The 8,484-nt window shown below is 35.5% G+C and overlaps 1 protein-coding gene across 5 annotated transcripts in view; it reads right to left on the minus strand.

Annotated features, from left to right (window-relative positions):
• LOC134652059 (tyrosine-protein phosphatase Lar) overlaps positions 1–8,484 on the minus strand; it is a 633,608-nt gene extending 625,124 nt beyond the window's left edge. For all 5 annotated transcript variants that reach the window (XM_063507207.1, XM_063507209.1, XM_063507205.1 and 2 more), the window contains exon 1: positions 8,235–8,484. The gene's annotated coding sequence lies outside the window, so the exon portion shown is untranslated. The remainder of the gene's footprint in view (positions 1–8,234) is intronic.

Raw genomic sequence — 8,484 nt, forward strand, 5'->3', positions numbered from 1 at the left:
TATGTCTCCATTTTTATAAAAAAAAATTTAATGTGGCAGATACTTTTGTACGCGAAGTATATAGTAGTTTATGCAACAGTGATATAATAAGGGTTCTTAAAATTCAAGGGTCGAAGTTACAAAACGAGACGTAGTCGAGTTTTGTAAAAAAAGACCCGAGAATTTTAAGAACCAATTATGAGCTGTTGCATACATTACTTTTTCTATGACAGCTGCAGCAAAAAAAAAGAGTTATTATTAAAAAAAAAGAGTTATTATTGTAAATGAAAACATACCTCTTTCAATCAAGATGATCGGAACTTGTATCTTTAAAAAAAATAAAGCAGTTGTATTATACTCATAAGATGACTGCTAGCAGTCATCTTATGAGCCTATAGACAAATCATTCAAATGACATTGCTTTAGATATCACTGTCAGTCATTTAATTGACACATTTAAGTGCTGGAGTAGAAAAAAATAATAATAAATATAGAGAGCATTAGGGGCCGATCTGTCGCATGATTTTATTGCGGTCTAAATAAATAGAAGTGTGATTCCAGACAGAGATCGAGCAAATAGCGAACCAAAGCAGAATGAGGAAACCCCGTTATCCAAGTTGCATTTCATCGAAAAGGATAGGAAAAAATACTTACCCATAATAATAAAAATAAATATAGATGGCATTGGAGATCGACCTGCCGCATCGCACGCTTTCATTGCAGCCTAGATAAACAGGGTGTGTAGCCAACATGCTAATCGTTTACGCTCTTGTAACGCAAATCGTAGCGCAAACGATTGTCACCTTGGCTAGGCATCCAAAAGTGTACATCATTTGATTTCCCTCGCTGACAGAGTCCGAGCGAATAACGAACCAATGGAGAATGAGGCAGATAGTAAGAGTATAGAAACAAGAGAGTGAAGTGAGTAGCGGTTAGTGTCTCGCCGAAGATTCGGTTTCGGCATAAATATCATGTTTCGGCCAAAGGTTCGGTTTCGGACAAAAATTAACAGAACTTTCGGACGCGCTGAAACTGCATTTTCGTTGCGTCCAGCCAAAGTTTTGGTTTCGGACGAACGGAACTAGAGGAAAATCCAAGCTTCGGTTCCAGAAAAAATCCGGTAGGTACCTATCTGCAAGACACTACATAGTTGTAAACTAACCTATTTATTTGGTTAACAATCTACTATTGTCAATGTATTTTTCGGCCAATCTGTAATAGTTGTTTTGTTACGGGTGTGGAGATCACGTTACACTGGTTCACTCCGTGACTCGCTAGACCAATAAGAATACAGGCCAAGCGCGGAAAAGAACTGGGTTGAGAATAGATTAAAGTGCAAATGGAACTGTGGAAACGCATCCTCGTATTGTTCGACAATGTGGGAATTAAGGTCGCTGTATACGCAACGTGACTTTTCCAGTCCCGTTCGGGATGAAATTTGTAGGTACATTATATAAGGCCACTAACTCCACGATCGCGAAACCGATTAAATAGCTATCGAATATTTAATAGTGTCCGTCCGAAGTTTCAGGCCAAGATTCAGTTTCGGCCAAAAAAGTGCTGAACATTTAGACCGTGCAGAAACTTAATTTTCGGTTGTGTCCGGTCGAAGTTTCGGTTTCTCGGCCGAAACTAAAGCAAAACGAATCTTCGGTTCCTGCAAAATATCTGGTTTCGATGGGACACTATACTATTTTAGATACCTACTCGTGTCAGAAACGATGGGTCAAAGAAATTGATTTTTGTGCCATTTTGTAACCTAGTTTCAGTAGGTAACCAAGCGTGTCAAAAAACTCGTTCACCGCTATTATAGTCCGGCAAACATTAGTTTTATCAGTAACAGTAGAATCATCCTTATTTTTTGGAGTTATGATTCTAACATAAGAAAAAGACAGTACGAATATCTCTGTCTATGCTTCAGTAACAAACGACTCATGCCAAACTATAGTTAGTTTCTCACTAGTATTAAGCGGTAGGTACCTATTCTAAAAAGTTTAGAAACCACATAGAGTTAAGAAATAATTGGCGGTCAAAGGGTTAACTTTAGGTGATGTGACGTACATTTATCATACTTGTCATAAACTATATGTGGTTTCGGACCCGAGCGTCATTACCCTTAAAGAGTAAAATTAAGTTTTGTTGGGGGTTGGTTTTAACTCGTAAGTAAAGTTCATTAAATTTTCAAAAATAGTACCGACTTCATTTCATAAGCATATTATAATGTCCTCTGCTACTTATTATAGCTACTATTATCAATATCATCTAGGCCATCTAGCCTCCCACTAATCAAAACTTGCCAAAAAGAATATCAGCAAATATCGCCTGGGGCGGGAGAGCCCCCTTCGACAAATATCACGTTTTTTTTTCTGGCAAAAAATGGTGTTAAAATGCGTGGAAAATATATTATCAAATTAAATCTCACGATAACTCACCAGAGGGGGATCAAAAAATCCTTAAAAATAATTAATGGACATCCCGTAAGTGGGTCGCATCGCAAAAGTTTGAAAATTAAAGACAAGTTGGCTTCTGCACGGTTCCAAATCTTTCAATAAATAAATAGGAAATAGATTATGTATGTATGTATGCAGAAGCTTAGGCCAAAAGGGCGAAACACAAATGGTAAGGAACAACAGAACAGCCTTTTAGGTTATTTTAGTTCGTGTACTCCATATAGGGACAGACCAGAACCGTTTTGAAGTAAAAGTAACGCACGCTTAGTACTTTCTTATCTCGTATGGTGAACGAAATTGGACACAAATGTGCGATTTACATCAGCCTGGCGGAGTCAAGGCACACCTTGGACTCAAGGGAATATTTAGCTTCTGTTCCGTCCGTACTATATATATATTCTATTTTTAATATTACCTACAGTCAGCATTTAATTATTCTATTTAATTAATCTGTTTATTTATATATTTATCAACATTGGAATTTCTTAAACCTATAATATTTATATTTATGATTTTATTTATAAACTAGGTAGGCGGGTTCAATTCTAATCAATTATATTTATGTGATAAGGAATTTTGACAGGAAATTAAAAATTTGTGTATCTGGTAACCGTAATTGTAATGAATTGATATAGCTAATATGACGAGAGACACTTTTGCACGTGTTTCATTTTGCGGTTGCTTAGCAGGCCAGATGTTCAAAATGATCTTGACGTGACTTTATCGTTATGAGAATAAGAGCGTGTTAAGGTAATTTTGAACGCCTCGCCCGCTTAACAACTTCTGCTGCTGACTGTACATTGTGCATGTGCAGTACAGATAAAAAGTAATAATGCAAATGAGTTTTATAGAACCATATATATTTAAATTTTACTTATTTGACCTTTTGTCGCTGTTTCCAGTATTAGCTGATAGTGTTCAAACATGGTAAAGTTTTCACATAACACGTCTAATATTTTATTTGAAACAAGTCCCACGAGTGACACAATAAGGTGACTAATGATCGCGTTTACAGGTTTTACAGGTACTTACCGGTAGCCTTCAAAATCGTAACATTAACGTAGCGTATTACTATCGTAGTATCGACTCGACATAGTAGTCTCGACTTGTGTCTACTTTCATATCCACTCTTTACAATCCTGCACCAATTTAGCCCAATGGTTGAGCGGCAGAGAATGCCTCAAACGTCAAGTCCGCCATTTGTACTCTTTTTGTGTAAATTTAGCTTTATAAACTTCTCTAAAGATAAAGATAATAGATAGTTTATTCAAGTAGGCATATTACAATGCACTTATGAACGTCAAATAAAGCTACACCGGCTCCAACCCTACACCTCCTATTATTAATGGCAATAATAATAATATTTATACTTTTTCTCTATAATAATTATTGTTTAATCAAAATAATGGAACAACTAAAAGGTTAATGGTTAGGTATTGCCCTTACGCCCTTAGTCTAACTTCTAACAGGTACCTAAATAAAAGGTTAAAAATCACGAGAAAGCTCTTTAATTACATTTTAATGACTAAAGCTATTTATTGAAACGTTTGATAAATGTTAGGCTGTTACAGAAATACTTGTACATTGAATAACAAAGGTACGAATTAAGGTTTCGTCACACAGGCGCGTTTTCCGGGCGGGGCGTGAGCGTTTTATACGTAAAAGCGGCGCGCCCCGCTAATGCCCCGCCCGGAAAACGCGCCTGTGTGACGGAACCTAGTAAGTTTTGGTAAGACTGTAAATTTGTCAAAATCCCCCCTAGTGCCCCCACTAGCCAATGGTACATCAACAAAAGCCAAGCGAAAAGTAAAAATGTATCGGGACGACATTGACAGATGCTACGAAATGTCAGGTGACTATTTACATACATTATTTTAAATTTCGATTGGCGTTTTCTATCAACAATTGTCATCTTGGCTCGGGCCCCAGTTGTATAAATTTAATCATTTTTCTATTATTAGGAACTAGCCTATGCCTGTGACTTTTTCTGTATGCGATGATGATAATGACTGCTTAAAACTACCCCATGTCCTTTCTCTGGGTCTCAAACTATCTCCATACTCCATACCAAAACTTTTTTTTTTAATCAAAAATATTATTTAAATTGGATCACCATGTTGCACAGTGTTGCTTATCTCATCCATATGCACCTTAATAAATAATAACTTTAATAAAGGCTTCAGTATACAGTTCTCCTACAAGTTTGATAAATCTGACCCCAGTAATAGTTTTACACACAAAATCAGTACTGGAACTGGGTATTCCCCGAAGTTCTTGACACGGGTCTCTATTGTTTCCCATAAAGTTTTAAGTCATAATGTTTGTCCGAATTTTCTTTAGTCACAATTTGTTTTTTCTCAGGAACAACAAGCAACAAGCAGTAAAAAACAAGCTTTTCAGGATTGCCATAATACAAATCTAACCTAACATAACATATCTATAGGATAACCTTACGAAAATCCTGAAAAGTTAACGGTTTCAGAATTATTATGTCAAACAAAGGGATCCGTCATGACATTTTTAAACTTATTTTGATATTTTTCAACTGTGCTAACTTCAACAACTCAGGGCTGACATCCTATCTTCTAAACCTTCTTCCTATCCTGCTCCTGCCATTCATATTATCCAATCTTCGCATTGTTTTGGGTTTGCTGCCAATGTGCCAACTTCAACAATCTAAAGCTGACATCCTATCTTCTAAACCTTCTTCCTATCCTGCTATTCATATTCTCTATTCTTCGCATTGGGTTTGATGCCAGCCGTAATCATAATCTGCCACATTAAAGAAACAAATAAATATTTGAAAGCTAAAAAGGTTATTTTATAGCCCAGATTAGGTCAATACAGGTAAGTGTGGCTCGCCTTCACTCTTTACACATAGATTAGTGTTTATTGCAAATGCATACATCTGCTGTTTGTTACTTGCATTCAGTGGCTAATGTATGAACTTGCAATAAACACTAAACAATGGCTAAACAGGCCCCCAGTTACACTTATCCGTATGGACCTTACTAAAATAAGAGTATGATTGGCCAATCTACTAACCAATTTGTTTAGTTTAATACTAAAATTACAATTGATCTGGCAGATTGGATTAGGATCACACTGACATTTACCATCTGGAATGTAGTATTTAATAAAACCGGTTTAAGTATTCATGTCACAGAATAACTAATAGTACTACCGTACAGAAAATTCACTCCTTCACAAAAGTCAGGTTTAGGTATAAAATTACACCTATATCGCCGCCTGCAAGCAAAATTGAAACTTATAACCGCGCACGAACCGTGAATCTCCTTTGTGCGCCGCAGTTTTATGACCGAGCTGTGAGTGTCGGCACGGGGTTATCACTTGACAAGTTTTTATACCTATACCCACTGATTTATTGTTGTTAAGATAAATATGTAGGAATTACAAACGTTGATTACGTAAACATACATTTTTTATCCGAAGATAGCATGTCTGATTCTCGCGGAAGTAAGTTTCGAAGCCATTGTGTATTTTCAATTTTGCGCGAGCGCCATGTGACACGACTATCGTGCGCGCCGAGCGGCAGCCCACTACCATACGCCTGTACGATGGGCGCGCCGGCCAAATGTACCTAAACTGCGGAGTGACACCCCCCTGTTCATGTTTGTGTCAAATTTGTGATTTTTGATGGATGGGCATAAAAAAAATTCTATATTCATCCATCAAATTGAAGTGTTTAAAGACTGAATGAATATATGATAAATTTTAAATAAATAAAATGTAGAATTTATCATACATACATTCATTTATGACAGTTAATCATATAAATGTGTGACTATTTTGTATTTTTGCTATTCAATGGAGTGAAAACACTCATAATTTGTTATTAAAAATCATAGGTGTCGTGAATAAATAAATCTTCAACATTAAATTTTTTTTAGTAAAACTATCACATTTCATACATCAGTCAGTACTTTGCAATAAAAGGTACCATCCCAAGTGTATGAAAGATCATATTATTTTAATTCCCATCTCATTTGTCATCACGAAGCATTGTTTGAGACATAGAGATCATAAATCAGACAAGCACATGGTGCGTGACTCACAACATGTGTCTTACTCATAATACTTCACATGGTATGTTTTGTAAATAATCCTACTTAGTTTATTTTCATAACTCTTGAATCTCATGACTTGTGTTTAGTGTTGTGAATACCAATCATTTCGAGGCTTAAAGACTGACCCTTAAGACTCTCGAGGCTTAATGCCTCAATGGCGGCAAAGACGATTTCTTACATCCATACGCGTAAAATAAATGAATACAATTAAACAATAAGTTAGACTGATGATTACTAGTGAAGTGATATGACTATACAAACTTTGAACTATATAACACTGGACACTGTGTGACATAGGCTCATCAGCTCAATAGCTGCTCGCCTATAATTATATAATAATAATAATAATTCTCAAATATAGTCGAGTCTTAAAGACTAAAGAGTCGTAAGGGCTCGAGTCTATAAGCCTAAAAATAAGCGTTATTCACAACACTGCTTGTGTTTTAGGACACACAGATGGGTCCTAGTCTGTCTAAATTAACTTTGCACCGACTTGAACGGAGCAGAGTGAGGCGGTATCATTATAAACACCATATTTTCATAGAAATTTGACGTTAATGATTGACATTGCCACACTTAGTCATTGCAAATTCCATGCAGAGTTAGCGTGGTCTGACTCTAATAATTTTACCCACTGGACAAATGTGGATTTATGATGAACAATAATGATAAGCTATTTTCGGGCAAATGATTTGGGGTAGTCATCTTTTGGCAATATTTTCAGAAACATTTATAGATATTCTTATAATTCAAGTTATCTTTGACTTTGACATTATATTATGGTCAATTATATATTCAAATATTTCATTAGTAGTTTAAAGTGGCAAAGTAAACTCTATAGAGAATGAAAATGTAAATAAATCTCATTAGAATGAAGGTAAGCGTATTTACTGTATGAAAGATTGTTCGTTTTCAATCTCAAGATACATGTAATGTGTTTTACATGTAAGAAATTGGCATAATAATTCACATCTGTATTTAATTCTGGTCATACATCAGAGATCCCAAGATTTGTATTTTAGACATGACTAGGTCTGCCCAAAAATTTTAGTACATAGGTACTTAGACTACTTAGTGTTAGAATGCCATTATTATTCTATATTAAAAAAATATTACGAGAATTACATGGGTTTATCGGGAGTTTCGTTTCTATGCAACATCAGGTAATAAACTTTTTTGTTTCAAGTAGAATTCTATACTAAAACAGATAATTTGAAATGCATTTCTATAGCCACAACTACTGTAAATATAAACACTTTAACTTGAATTGTACATTTTCACTTATACTAACAAATTACTCCCTGGATATGTCGCAAAAATTAAATTGAAAGCTCTCAATCAACCAATTACACGTAATTTATTAGCTTACAAGGATCTGCTCGAGCTATAAGTTTGATTGTTAATAAATTAAGCTTCCTAATTTGGAATTTATATGGAAACTATAAAACATTATGATTTTTCGTTTGAGATGGAGTTTTGCTTACTTCTGTCCTGATAACGTTTCAAGAATTAAGCGATTTATCTCAAAGACCAAACGGCTTGCGATAACCTAAGGCTAAGGAAACTCTGATTTCACGAATTAATCAGTACCCAAACAATATCGATTACTTAATAGAACTTAGTTCATTCATCCCGTATGCAATAGTTCACTAACTTTACTAAGCTTTCAACGCTTTACTGTAATTTCTAAAACATATAGCGAAACATAAATACGTACCCTTATAAGTACGCTGCTGAAATGAAAATGTCCAACAGTCCAGCGAGGAAAACCATTATCACATACAACACACACAATTCACAGGTTCCACTAACACAACACCATTTATAAATTATTAAATCCACACCCGCGCAAATGATAAAATCAGTTCCTTATTGACATAAACACAAACTGAGCGTCCGCCATATGCAGGTACGTTCCGCACATACCACTCGTGAATATTTTTCTGTCAGCCCGTTCGAAAGCGCAG

Source organism: Cydia amplana, chromosome 11 (assembly GCF_948474715.1).
Source record: "Cydia amplana chromosome 11, ilCydAmpl1.1, whole genome shotgun sequence".
Classification (NCBI taxonomy): Eukaryota; Metazoa; Arthropoda; class Insecta; order Lepidoptera; family Tortricidae; genus Cydia; species Cydia amplana.